The sequence below is a fragment of the Python bivittatus genome, unplaced genomic scaffold, assembly GCF_059951505.1.
Source record: "Python bivittatus isolate LINGU-HERP-01145 unplaced genomic scaffold, Pbiv_v1 ctg000070_np1212, whole genome shotgun sequence".
NCBI classification, from domain to species: domain Eukaryota; kingdom Metazoa; phylum Chordata; class Lepidosauria; order Squamata; family Pythonidae; genus Python; species Python bivittatus.
This window is the reverse complement of record NW_028277034.1, coordinates 20,657,090-20,670,218: the sequence shown is the minus strand read 5'-3', so window position 1 is coordinate 20,670,218 and position 13,129 is coordinate 20,657,090.

The window sequence follows — 13,129 nt, the reverse complement described above, 5'->3', positions numbered from 1 at the left end:
AAATGCACATTTATTAATTCAATTTATTTGTTTATTTATTCACACATTTATTCCCATGTAGCATCACTCATGGAAAGGAGAATAGCAATAATAAAAACAGAAAGTAAATTCAAAGTATGGATATGAATGTTTACTCAAGTAACAAGCACTTTATAAATTCAGTCACAATAACAGCATCTTTTTCAGATGTTATTTGCAGCTTACTAAAAGAACTGGTTTCTAAAATGGAGTTGTAATTGCAAATACATTGCTGTACTTTGCCATACAATTCTCAATTTTACTGGTTTGAACTTCTCACACAATACCTGTGCTATGAGTTCTGGGATATCTGCAGACTCGAAACAGTAAACTTTTATACAAAAGATAAGGTAATTCCTATAATGTGAAACAGACAGAAACAGAACCTTTGCTATAAATACCTGCTGTTTGATTTTGATGGACCTTGGTACTATTCACGTAAGTATCTCTTCTCCAGCCTCCAGTATGCCTTATTCCCAGACTAAATAACACAGAAGGGCCATCCCCTGACAGCTGTGTCCAACTTAATTATTGATGCCTCATAATGGGCCTTTTATGGGACACGGCTGCTAGGGCCATACTAAGCATCATCTGGGCAAACCTCTAATAGGAGGATAGGTAGGCAAGTCGGCACATTTGGAACATCAACCGCATATTGTGTGTTGTTTCACAAAAATGGAAACTATGCTAGATGCAACAATAACAAAGCATCCATTGATCAGAAGGCAGAGATTGCTCCATTTCTGCTCTATTTCTTCCCTCCCACAATATTCCCTGCTACCCCAGATTGCCTTTATCTCTTTTTGAGGCAGGTGGACATATTTCCATATAAAGTACTGTATGGCAGCCATATATCATTTTTATTTTCCATGAACACCTATAAGACTTACGCAAGATGCGTGACAAAGTGAAATTGGCCATCCTGCCCTAATAGCTAGTTTGCTGATTTTCCTCATCACTTCAGAGAGAGTGAAATGAATTAATTAAACGGAGAGAGTTCAGCTTACTTCACATTTATCCTGTACAGCCATTAAGATATGCAGCCATAGGTTGATCACCATTGTCATGCTAACTGGAGTTGATGGGATTTGTAGTTCAGCTCATCTCCAAGGCCACAGATTGAAGAAGGCTTACGTAAGGTAAATTAGCCTTAATACTTACAGGTATGGGGAAAAGCTGGAAGTTCAAAGAAAGAAAAAAGTAATTTAAAAAATCCCACAAATTTTAAACCAGCAATCTTCTGTTTACAAGGAATAACCATTGTGTTATTACAGCACTCATTGTAAAGGCAGGTTTAAAAGTTTTACAGAGCATGGTAAGTATTGACTCAGTTGAAAAGGGATTCCTTCTTGGCCAATGAACTGCTAGGTTTAGCCTGCAACAAATTGGGGTGTATACCTGAAATGGACAGGTTCCCTGAAGCCAACATCACATGAAATATTACGCTTTGGGAAAATGCACCCTGAGCTTGCTTTGAAGGTGAATGGAGGATTACTAGAGGGTATTGTTCAGCAATGGCTGTTTGCCTATTCTAGCACAACAGAAAGGCATAGCAAGAAAGGGGGATGAGGAGAAACAAATGCCTTTGTTCCCTGTGAACTTTTAAAGGTGTTAGTTGTGTCCTAGTTAGTCCTAACTAGTTAGTTGTGGAAAATATATATAGGAGTTGTGAATTGTGTCTGTCTAGTGAAGTGTTTCAACTGGGTTTCCAACTATACCCAACTTGCATAATAGGGCCTCCAGTAATATTCTTCCAAAGAAAATCACACTGGGTTCATGATAACCCTCAGAACTGTTACTGCTCAGAGAAATAGACAACTCATGATAATATGATTCCTTTCTACTCATCCTGTAATTTTAAAAACATTTGCTCAGTTTACTTTTTCTTTTTTGCAAAGTCTTGAATATCTTGTTCTGTTCACTAGTTCCATGTGTTTGCTCCATAAAGTTTGAATACTTTTCTCATTAAAATCCAGGGTATTCTGGGGCTTTGGAAATTATTTTTATACTGTTGAATTATATTTTAATGTATTATTTTTGTGTCTTAATGTTTTACAATAAATATTGTATTTTTATGCTTGTATTTTGTTCTGAGTGGACTTGTTAATATTTCAGTAAAATAAATGAATACAAATATTCATTTTTATCCTCTTCGCCTATTTTAATATACATGAAGTACTGGCATCCATCTTTTGCAATATGTAATTTATAGTCCTCTATTGCAATAATGCTTGAATTGAAAATGTAAAGTTATGATTTAATTAATATTTAATTGTATGAAAAAGTCCTTAAATCTCACCAATAACAGAAATATTTTTTTCAAATGAATTTCTGCCTTCTATACATTTTAAAGTGTAAAGGGTATACTTTTATGGATACACTTTTATTCATGCATGATTGCCATGGTAGAGTTGGACCACAATTTGCCCTAATATCTCACACTTCTTATTATAAACCATATTTATATAACTGTGATCTCCTGGGAAACAGAGGCCACACGTTTTATGAAGAGCAGAGCTGCACAGCTATTTGGAGATTCCAGGGGTCATTCTTACTTTTTAAAAAAGGAATTTCACTGACAATACAGCCATAATCAGATTAGAATTAGTGCTTTCCTGAGCTATTTTAAGACCATATGCATAGAAAAGATGAAAATAGATATTTTGATTTTACCAGCTGAAATAAATGTTAAAGACTTTGACGGTTCATTTTACATTTAAAATGAATGCTTTCCACTGAAACAAGTTTGTGTTGATTTTTTTAACTGACTGCATTTTGGACCATTTTTAAAGACTGCAGTCTTGCCAAGATAGCTTATTATATACAACATACAATGCCATACAACTTCACAATATCATAAATCAGTTTTAAACAAGTGCAAGAATGAGTCCATTAAGACAAAGCCAAATACAAAATTTAAATACCCAAATGAAAATAGCATGTATAAGAGAACCCTTGACTTAAAAGCTAAGGAAAGAGATGATAGCAGTCTTCCAATACTTGAAGGTCTGCCACAGGGAAGAGGGTGTTGATTTATTCTCCAAAGCACCTGAGGGTAGGGCAAGAACCAATGGGTAGAAGCTTGTCAGAGGTAGATCCAACCTGGAAATAAAGAGGAATTTCCTGACAGTGAGAACTATTAAGTAATGGAACAGCTTGCCTCCCTGAGTTGTGGGTGCTCCATCAGTGGAGGTTTTCAAGAAAAGATTGGACAACCATTTGTCTGAGATGGTATGAGGATTCCTGCCTTGGGCAGGTGGTTGAACTAGAAGACCTCCAACCACCCTTCCAACCCTATGAAAGCAAATACGTATTTAAAAGTCTATTTAAAAGGCAAAAGATGACAGCTGATGAAAACAATTAAAGGTTTTGGTGATTTTTTCCAGATACAAAATCAATGCAAAAAAACCCAAAGATATTTTAAAGATATTGAACTGAAGAAGAAGAGGACTGTGCAGAAAGAATCTAGTTGCCAGATAACAAAAAAATGTTTTTGAAATATGAAAATTTTGAAATGTGAAATATTTGGGATTTTATCTGACAGGTAGCAGTAAAGATGTATTTCAAAATAACTATAATTGAGTATGGAGAGAAATTTAAAAAAATACATTGAAAGGTGGAAAAATTTCAACTTTCCTGGTTAGGATCAATTGCCACTGTCAGAATGAACATGCTACCTGAGATAAACTTTTTATCTCAAATGGTGCCAATTTCAGTTCCAGACAAAACTCTGCAAGATTGGCAAAGAACAGTCAATAGATTTCCCTTCCCTTCTTTTCTCTTTCCTTTTTTATAAAAAAAAATATATTATGTCATATTCTTTGAGGGATTGGCTGGAATTTGCATATACCTTCTCTGACTAAAACTGAAAAGTTAGTTAGAAGTTATTATGTATTGTCGAAGGCTTTCATGGCCGGCATATGATGACTGGTGTGGGTCTTTCGGGCTGTGTAGCCATGTTCTGGAAGTTTTGTTTCCTAACGTTTCGCCAGCACCTGTGACCGGCATCTTCAGAGTGCAGGAGCACAGACAGGAGCAGTTCTCTCTGTGCCCAGGGTGATGTGACCCTTTTGTGGGTATTTATAGAGATCTGAGTGGGGGGAAAGGGGGGGACTGGGGGTGTGTTGGGGGGGTTGGGTTACTGAGTGGCTGCTTGTTTTGGTGTCAGAATCTGTGTGTATCTTCCTGGGGATTAGGCAGGGTTTTTTCTTCTATTGAATTGTTAACGAGGGGCTGCTGGGGGTGATTAGCAAGTTCATTGTGTGAACTGTTCACATGTCCTGGTGGTTGAGCTGAGTTCGTTGACCTTTTGCAGGCTGTATTTTTCAGGATTGGTAGCCAGGTTTTGTTGATTTTTAGACTCTCCTCTTTTTTATTGAAGCTGTGCTGGTGTTTGTGAATCTCAATGGCTTCCCGGTATAGCCTGGTATAGTGGCTGTTGGTGTTGTCCAGTATCTCTGTGTTTTCAAATCGGATTTTGTGTCCAGTGTGCTTGAGAGCATGTTCAGCTACTGCAGATTTTTCTGGTTGCTGTAGTCTGTAGTGTCTTTCATGTTCTTTTATCCTGCTATGGATGCTGCGTTTTGTCTTTTATCCATATCCTTTCCCCCCACTCAGATCTCTATAAATACCCACAAAAGGGTCACATCACCCTGGGCACAGAGAGAACTGCTCCTGTCTGTGCTCCTGCACTCTGAAGATGCCGGTCACAGGTGCTGGCAAAACGTTAGGAAACAAAACTTCCAGAACATGGCCACACAGCCCGGAAGACCCACACCAGTCATAGAAGTTATTATCCTTGGCATTGATTTACATGGGGTTTTTTCCCCCTGACAATGTGAAAAGATGCTGAATAAAAAGATGAACTTTCATACATGAGGTTTAAACTGCTATTAACTCTCTCCAGTATAACTGTGTCTCTTCTTTTCATAAAAACAGAAAGTGGACAATAGGCATGCATATTTTGAACAAGATTCTCACCAACCTAGCTGTTCATTTCAGTAGAAAGCCATTTAGTGTATGTGTTATCTTGAGGAATTGTGAGAAGAATCATGCTGCTTGTTGACACTGTCTTTTGGCTGTACACCTTCCAAAGTGAAGGTCCCATTAAAGTCAGGAGAGACTTACATCTGGATATTCACACTTCAAATCTCAATTCTTCAATGATAAAACAAAACAAAACACAAATGTACATGTTTTTGGTATGCATGTACCCTGTCTGCAACCTCCTATAACTTTTTGCTACAAAATCTTCAATTATGCATTGTTAGTAGACCTTAGACAGGAGTAGATCTGTCAAGGCCCAGTTTCTTTGCAACCATTGCAGCCCTCCAGTATTCCTGAAATCTTGTGATAAGAATTTATGATATGTACAGATGTAAAAAACAAAATACTTACTTTCTCCTGATTTTCTCAATCCCTTAAAAAACAAGATGAAATATTTGAACTTTCCCTCCCATGGTGATACCACTATGTCACTACCACCCCACTAAAGTCTTCAAAGGCAAATGACGTTTGTATGTCATACAATAAATTTTGTAACAATGTTACAATATTATTTGCAACAATAAATCTGTGGTCCTACCACAAATGAAAAACAATCATTCTAATTTAAAAGATATATATTCTATTTCAAAGATAACAATAAATACAGGAATATTGAAATAAATATGGTCATATTCTGTGCAATGTTGTACTCACACTAGGGAGACCCACGCCGAAGCTCATTTTTGCCATAGAAATTCATTGGACCAGTCACTCTCCCTCAGCCTAAAGTATCACACAATTATTGTTGTAGGAACAATTGGAGGAAGGCAAGATTGCTGTGTATGCATCTGTAAGCTTCTGGAGAAAAGGCAGGATACAAACCAAACAAGCAAACAAAAAACGTCCTCTGACATACAGTATGTCTGAGTACTTTGTAGTGACTTTGAAGCTAAGGAGCCATACTTCTCCTACACTATTTTTTTGTGAAGTGTAAAGATTTTATTCCATGCTTAATTTATATTAAAAATGTGAGTTTTACACCAATGGGTAAGTCATGCTTCCTGACCCTGGTGACTGACTTCATGACATCAGGACCGAGATATAAGAAAAAACACACTGCTTATATACCTGAACCGGGCCTTTGTTTTCAGGAGGCTTCATGTCATTTTGCTGTTGGATGTAAAGGAGAGGATGGCATTCCGTCTGTGGGCTTCACTTCATCAGAGGCAGAAGACTCACTTTAGGGAGCAAAAGGCAAATTGTGTGACTCTCCCAGTCTCATTCTTCAACTTTCCTGCTTTCCCTAACCTCAGGGATAAATCCCATATTCTGAGGATCCTGGCTCATAACCTGAGACCTTATAAAAGGTTCACCAAAGTGTAACTTTAATGAAAGTGCGATTTTTAAAAGAATATTTTTAAAGGGAGAAATTACAGTCATATTAGCTATTTTGAGTAACTATATTAAAGTAAAATTAAACATAATCATCTTTTTTTTATGGCCCACCCTCTTTTAATCCTGGCTTCCATAGATTCTGGAGTGCAGTCCTTGATATACCACTCAAGGATCAAGTCAGCACTTAGCACCCAAAGCAATGTTTACCCCTGCTGCAAAACCATCTTGGTTGTACGTTTTGCTATCATAGAGCCAAGTGCAAATCTAGGATGACATTGATGAAACTTGTACCCTTCATTAGATTCACTGGACTTATTTCTAATCTTTCAGGGGTATCTGCACAGGGGGTGGGTGGATTAAAAAAAATCAAGATGGCAGTCACAACTATGTAATTGAAGCCCTGCCCTTTGCATGTAAAACTGGTTGAGGCTTCAATTGTTTGATTGTGGTTGGAATCTTGTCTTTTTTGATCCCTACCCCATGGAAACTTCTGCTCCCTTTTCTTGTAGCTGGAATTCTTTTTCCGTTTTAACAGCTTAGTTGTGCTGTATTTTCTTTGTTCCTTCTGTCCCTAAAAGCAAAAGAACAGCTTCCTCCTGAATTTCCGTAGTCTAGTTTTTCTTCTTAACTTAAATGTGTTTAATGTTATTAATCTATTTACATTCAGAATTAGTAAAGAACTGGAAATATATTTCTTGTAGAGAGAAGTAAATAAAATACAGTTCTATCTGTTTCCATTATGTTTTCATGTTCTTTTACTTTGTGTTATTTTTATTTTTAACATTAATAATGTTAAATTAATTGATAGTCAAGCCAAATAGAAAAGATTATACACTGTTTCTATTAATGAAATATTTTGTATTTCATAGATATTGGGTTTTTAAAATTACTGCCTGAATATTGCTTAGGCTCTATTGGGCCTTGTTTTGATTTAAGGGCTAATATTTACTTAACAGTACCTCTTCAGGATTCAGGCAATGACTTGGAAGGGAGAAAAAAACTCTAATTATATCACAAATATTTATACCAGAGATAGATATATGATGATAGTTAGATGATAGATAGATAGATAGATAGATAGATAGATAGATAGATAGATAGATAGATGACAAATAATCTAAGGGTAACTATGGTCTCATTTTTATCTTAATGGTGATAATTAAAGGATCATAAAAGCATTCTAATTGATAGTGAAGCTCAAGCTCAGATACTTTGGTCACCTAATGCAAAGAGAGGACTCTTTGGAAAAAACCCTGATGCTGGGAAAGATTGAAGGCAAAAGGAGAAGAGGACGGCAGAGGATGAGATGGTTAGATAGCATCACTGAAGCAATGAGCATGAAACTGAGCAAACTCAGGGAGACAGTGAAGGACAGGAAGGCCTGGCGCAATATGGTTCATGGGGTCACGAAGAGCCGGACACGACTTAACGACTGAACAACAAAAAAAAGCATTCTAAACTCATACATATACATAAAATGTCATTCTGCTTTTAACTTTTCATATTCTGGGTTGTTAGCTATCCCATCCATTTTTCTGTTATCTATAAATTTTATTCCAGCATTTCATCTGACCAAATAATTAATAAAAATGTTAAAGAGTACAGAACAGGACTGAACATTATGGCAATCCATTTGACAACTTACTCATGTTTGATGAGGAACCATGTTGACCACTCTTGAAGTACAATTTTCCAGCCTGGTATGAATCCACTTAGTTGTCAGACCATCCATACTACACTTAACTAGCTTGCTAATCAGAATGTCCCAGAGTATTCTGTCAGATACTTTGCTATGTCCAACACTCCGACAACCTGTTCCAAAAATTATCTTTTCAATGGAATAATGAAAGGTTAGTCTGGCAAGATGTGTTCTTCATAAATCCATGCTGACTTCTGGTAATTAGCACCACGTTACAGTACCACTGTTTACAGATAAGTCTCTTTGTGATCTTCACTACAATCTTCCAAGGTATTAATTTTAGACTGGTGGATTTGGACGCTCCTTATATCTGTCCTCAAGCTATCTACTACTTCTCCAGTATTTTCAAAGTATACCCATTCTCCAGTAGTTCTCAAAGATAATTACATAAACATTTGGGCAGTTTTCAGTATTGTACAATGTAATTTATCTAGTTTTATCATATATTCTTATCTTGCAACATTCATCTTTACAGGAACTTTATAACAACACATTTTTATAGGCTTGATGCATTTCCTATGGTTCAGATGCAATTGACAAGCCACTTATCCTAGATACATGACTCTTTCAGAGTCCGGCTGGGACTTAAGTGTCTTTCCAGGAAATTGTTTGTGTAAGTTGGACTTCATCTAGCGGTAAGAGCTCTGAGGGGAATGGAATACTTAACTTTTAGCTTCTAGCCATCCATGCTTTTGGATCATCAGGAGTTTCTTTGTTTACTCAACTGGACAAAAACAAACAAGCAGAACCTGCTATCTGAGAAACGTAGCTTATTTTATTAAAAGAGAATCCACTTCTAACTTCTTTTTAACAACTTAGTTTTATAATAGCAATGAAGATTTTGACTTTAAAAGTGAGATAAAGTCTCACTACTCTAACTGGTCTTTATCTACAGATAAATGCCTATTCAGGAAAAACAGGAACACTCAATGGAACTTGCATATAGATCAAATACAGCCTTCGAGGAACAATCCCTTTGACTCAGTTGTAGTTCACATAAATCTGCAGCAAACTGTAAACATGTGGTCCTCCACCGTATTTTATACACACCCATCCACCCACCCACCCACCCATATACTGTATAGTTCATTGCTGTTCAATGAACCAATTTGTGTGGCCAAGCAACACAAATCTTTTTACTTTTTGTACTCCTAGAATGGATTGTGAACACAGATCTTCTTTCTGTTTTTGTCTGAGGGAGATGGAAGGCAGGGATCTGGTTCAGATCTCATTGATAAAACAGAGAATGTGTAGAGATGAGTAATTTATGGAAAGGCCAAAGCCCTGTGTTTGCAAATTAAAAGAAAGAGAGAAAATTAGAAAGAGAGAGAAGGTGGCAAGGACAGGGTGCTTGAAAACTGGCACATTTATCAACACAGAAAGTCACTCCCCTTTTATTCTTTCTTTTCTCTTTGACATTCTGTCTAGCACACAGCCCTATTGAATAAGTTATTGTTCAATGGCTTTATAACCAGGTTTTGCAATTTGGGACTAGAGGAAGAGGGTATCCCTTGCTTGGTAATATTTGTAATGGGATGGGGAAAAATCTTTGGTTGTTTCCTAGAATCATGCAATAAGATTACCATAATATTGGAAGGAGTTATTTATGCAAAAATCCAAATTAAAGCATGCCAGACAGATGGTTATGTAGCCCCTGTCTGAATCCATCCAATTAAGGGAACTTACCACCTTTCTGGGTAATTGGTTCAAATACTGAATTGCTCTTGCTATTAGGATTTTTTTTTTCTAACAATCAAAATCTGTTGTCCTGTAATTGAAACTTATTATCCTGCATTCTGCTTATCTGTCTGCACAAGTATGAAGAAAATATTCTGCATTTTCATTGCATTTTTTTTATTTGCAGATATGTATATTTGCAATGAAATGCAAAAAATGCAAAAAAAAAGCAATGAAAATTATTTATTTTAAGGCTCTATTATTTATTTGCTGTCTCTCAGCTAATCTTCTAGCTAATCTAAACAAAAAACAAAAACAAAACCCCAAGCTTCACTCCCTGAAAATTATTCTATATATACTCTATTCTAAAATACACAGCTTCCCCAAATTTGATGATTTCAGCTGTGTTGGATTTCAATTCTCATATACTCTTTCTAGTAATTATGGTAATTAAAATTCAACTTATCTGGAAGACACAAGGTTGGAAAAGATTAGATTCCTTGAATTTCTACACTAACCTCTGTTGCTGCTGTAGGATATTTTTTTTCTGAATTAGCTTTGTTTTAACAGAAAGGCAAGATAGGAAAATTTATTCTGTATAGTTAAAAATTAGTATAATCTAATTTTTAAACAATTTCACTTATTTAAAAATGGAATTATAATTATTTATATAAACATAAAATTAAAATTTTGATACTGAAGAAAAGTAATGAAATCTTGACATTTGAACTGCTTTGTACTGTTACTACTGTTTTATTTTTCTGGTTGGTTATTTTTTCTTTAATTACTTTTTCTTTTTTTCCCCCCTTCTATTGAAAAAAAATGAAGAAATTGGGGAGGAGTACTTGAGATCTAGATCTACTGACAGGAATCTAGCTATAAGGTTTGTTAAGTGAGTTCTTGCTTTTAGATAGTACTCCAAAGAACCAAATGAAATATGGATTGTCATAATTTGAGAATTCCTGGCGGAAACCTGAGAACTAGCAATCAGGAAGAATCAGAATAGTAGAATGCCTTGTTTGGAAAAATTACCCCAAGTGAAAATTTCTACACAGTCAGGGAAGCACTGGCAAAGTTAAACTTTCAAGCTCATCTGTTCTTCAGGGTTGATATATGGATTATTGGAATAATAGGTGAAGTCTGGATACAAAAAAAAAAGCCCCCAAAAACCAAGTGTCGGTGTTATTAGCAGGTATTGTTGCAGTGACACTGAAGCCACCATTTTACACAAATCATTGTGTCTTATACAAAATAGTAGTAGACATTATAACTCATCTCAACCTCTTCATTTTGAGCAACACTACAGATGAGCCTTTCCCAAACTAATACCCCCACTTTGGACTAGAACTTTCAGAATTCTTTGTCATCATGGCCAAGGATTCATACTCACAATAGGTTTGGAAGGCATCACATGGACAGTCTGAACTAGATAACTACATTTTCTCAGGGAGATATGACTTCTGTGTTTTATTTTTAATTCAATTCATTTTAATGTCCTTTGCACCTGAATTGCTGAGTGTGGCTTCTTTACTAGATATGATGCACAGTAAGGAATTGTATTTTAACTAAAGTATTATGGGCTCAACATCAGTAGCCAGTATATAGAAAGAGTTTAGAAAAAGAGAAGATGGTGGATGACTGAATTCTCAAATATGAGAATTACAAATGTACCACTATACAAATATACCACTATTATAGCAGTGGTAGCAGTGGCGGTGGTGGTGGTGGAACATGTGGAGGAAGAAAAGGAGAAACAACAATAGAAAATAGTAGGGAATTTTTTTTTTTTTTAAATTCCTGGAAGTATCTACTTCTTTGCCCTCCCCTTGTCTACCTTGGGGAGTGTGGCTCTTGACCTTAAAACACACACCTTTTCTTAAATGGAAGATATAAAGATAAAGATACATGAAAGTATAGAAAATGTTTAGTCTACGTGCTGAACCAAAACAGCAAATACAGACAAGCCCCCCCACACCACATAAGCCTGCACATTTATCTTCATTCTATCTCATGGAAAGGTTATTAAGAAATTGTCAACAAAGCTAGCAGTCAATTGTTTTAGCTTATGACTTGTATTGAAAAGATAATAGCTTTAATGCTTATTAAAATGCAGTGGGTGTAATGCCTACACATTCAACAACTGAAGATAAAACTGCTGTTGGTTGATCAAAATATTTTCAGCCATTGGTATTTATGAAGAGTAGGTGTAGGCATTCTTTGCTGGCTTTTGTGATTTCATTTAACTGAGACCCAAATTTGAAGAATACTGCAACTGGTCTTTAGTTTCTGAGATATTTGGAGTAGTTTGACCTTGCTTTGAACCATATTCAGCTTCTTAATTTTGATTCATTCCATTCTCCACTTTTTCATAAAATGCCTGAAGTGGCTATAGATGATGATGATGATGATGATGATGATGATGATGATGATGATGATGATGACAACGACGATATGAAGAATATTAATGAAGCTGTAAAAATTGTTCCAACTGAAATATTGACCCAAATGAACCAGCCGATGTAAACCATAGCCATACTGAAGAATTGGGATTTAAAATACAAAGGAATGAAGCCATTAAGAAGGAAAAACCTAAATGAAAAATTCAGTTGGAATTGAAGATAAAGAAAATTTGCATGAATTTCAGCAATCAGAATTTGAGGCAAGGAAATTTGAAGAATAAGAAAATCAAAACTAGCCTGTGTGTGAGGTACAACCTGGAAAACAAAGGAATTGCAGAGACTGTAGAACAATTGAAACAAAAAGTCATGACTATTGCAGAGAACATCAAGCGATATGACAATCGAATAATCCAGTTCCAGCAGAATTCAGCAAATCAGCATCAATTCTACAAAACCCTTGAAAATGGGAAAGAATCAACCACAAATAATGAAAAGCCTGACAAAGAAAAGGCCCTAAAATTTTAGGCAAGTTTGTGGGAAAACAAGATTCACAATAGGAATGGAACATGGATTAAACAAGTTGAAAATGCAGTGAGTATACCCAGCATGGAAGACTTTAGGATAACTGAGGAAATGGTATGAAAGCAATCAAAGAAGGTAAAAAACTGGAGTGCTCCTAGACCAGATGAACTCCATGGATTCTGGCTAAAATCACTGACACGTCTACACTCGAGACTGGCAGACCAAATGAGTAGAGTTTTGGAAGCACCAGAAAATGAAGAATGGTTAACAACTGGAAGGACATTCCTAATCCATAAGGACAAGGAGAAGGGAAATGAGCCTGGAAATTACATACCCATAATCTGTTTGCCAACAACATACAAGCTACTTAACGGCATAATTGCAAATCAAATTTATAGCTATCTGAAAAGGAATGATTTACTCCCTGTAGAAC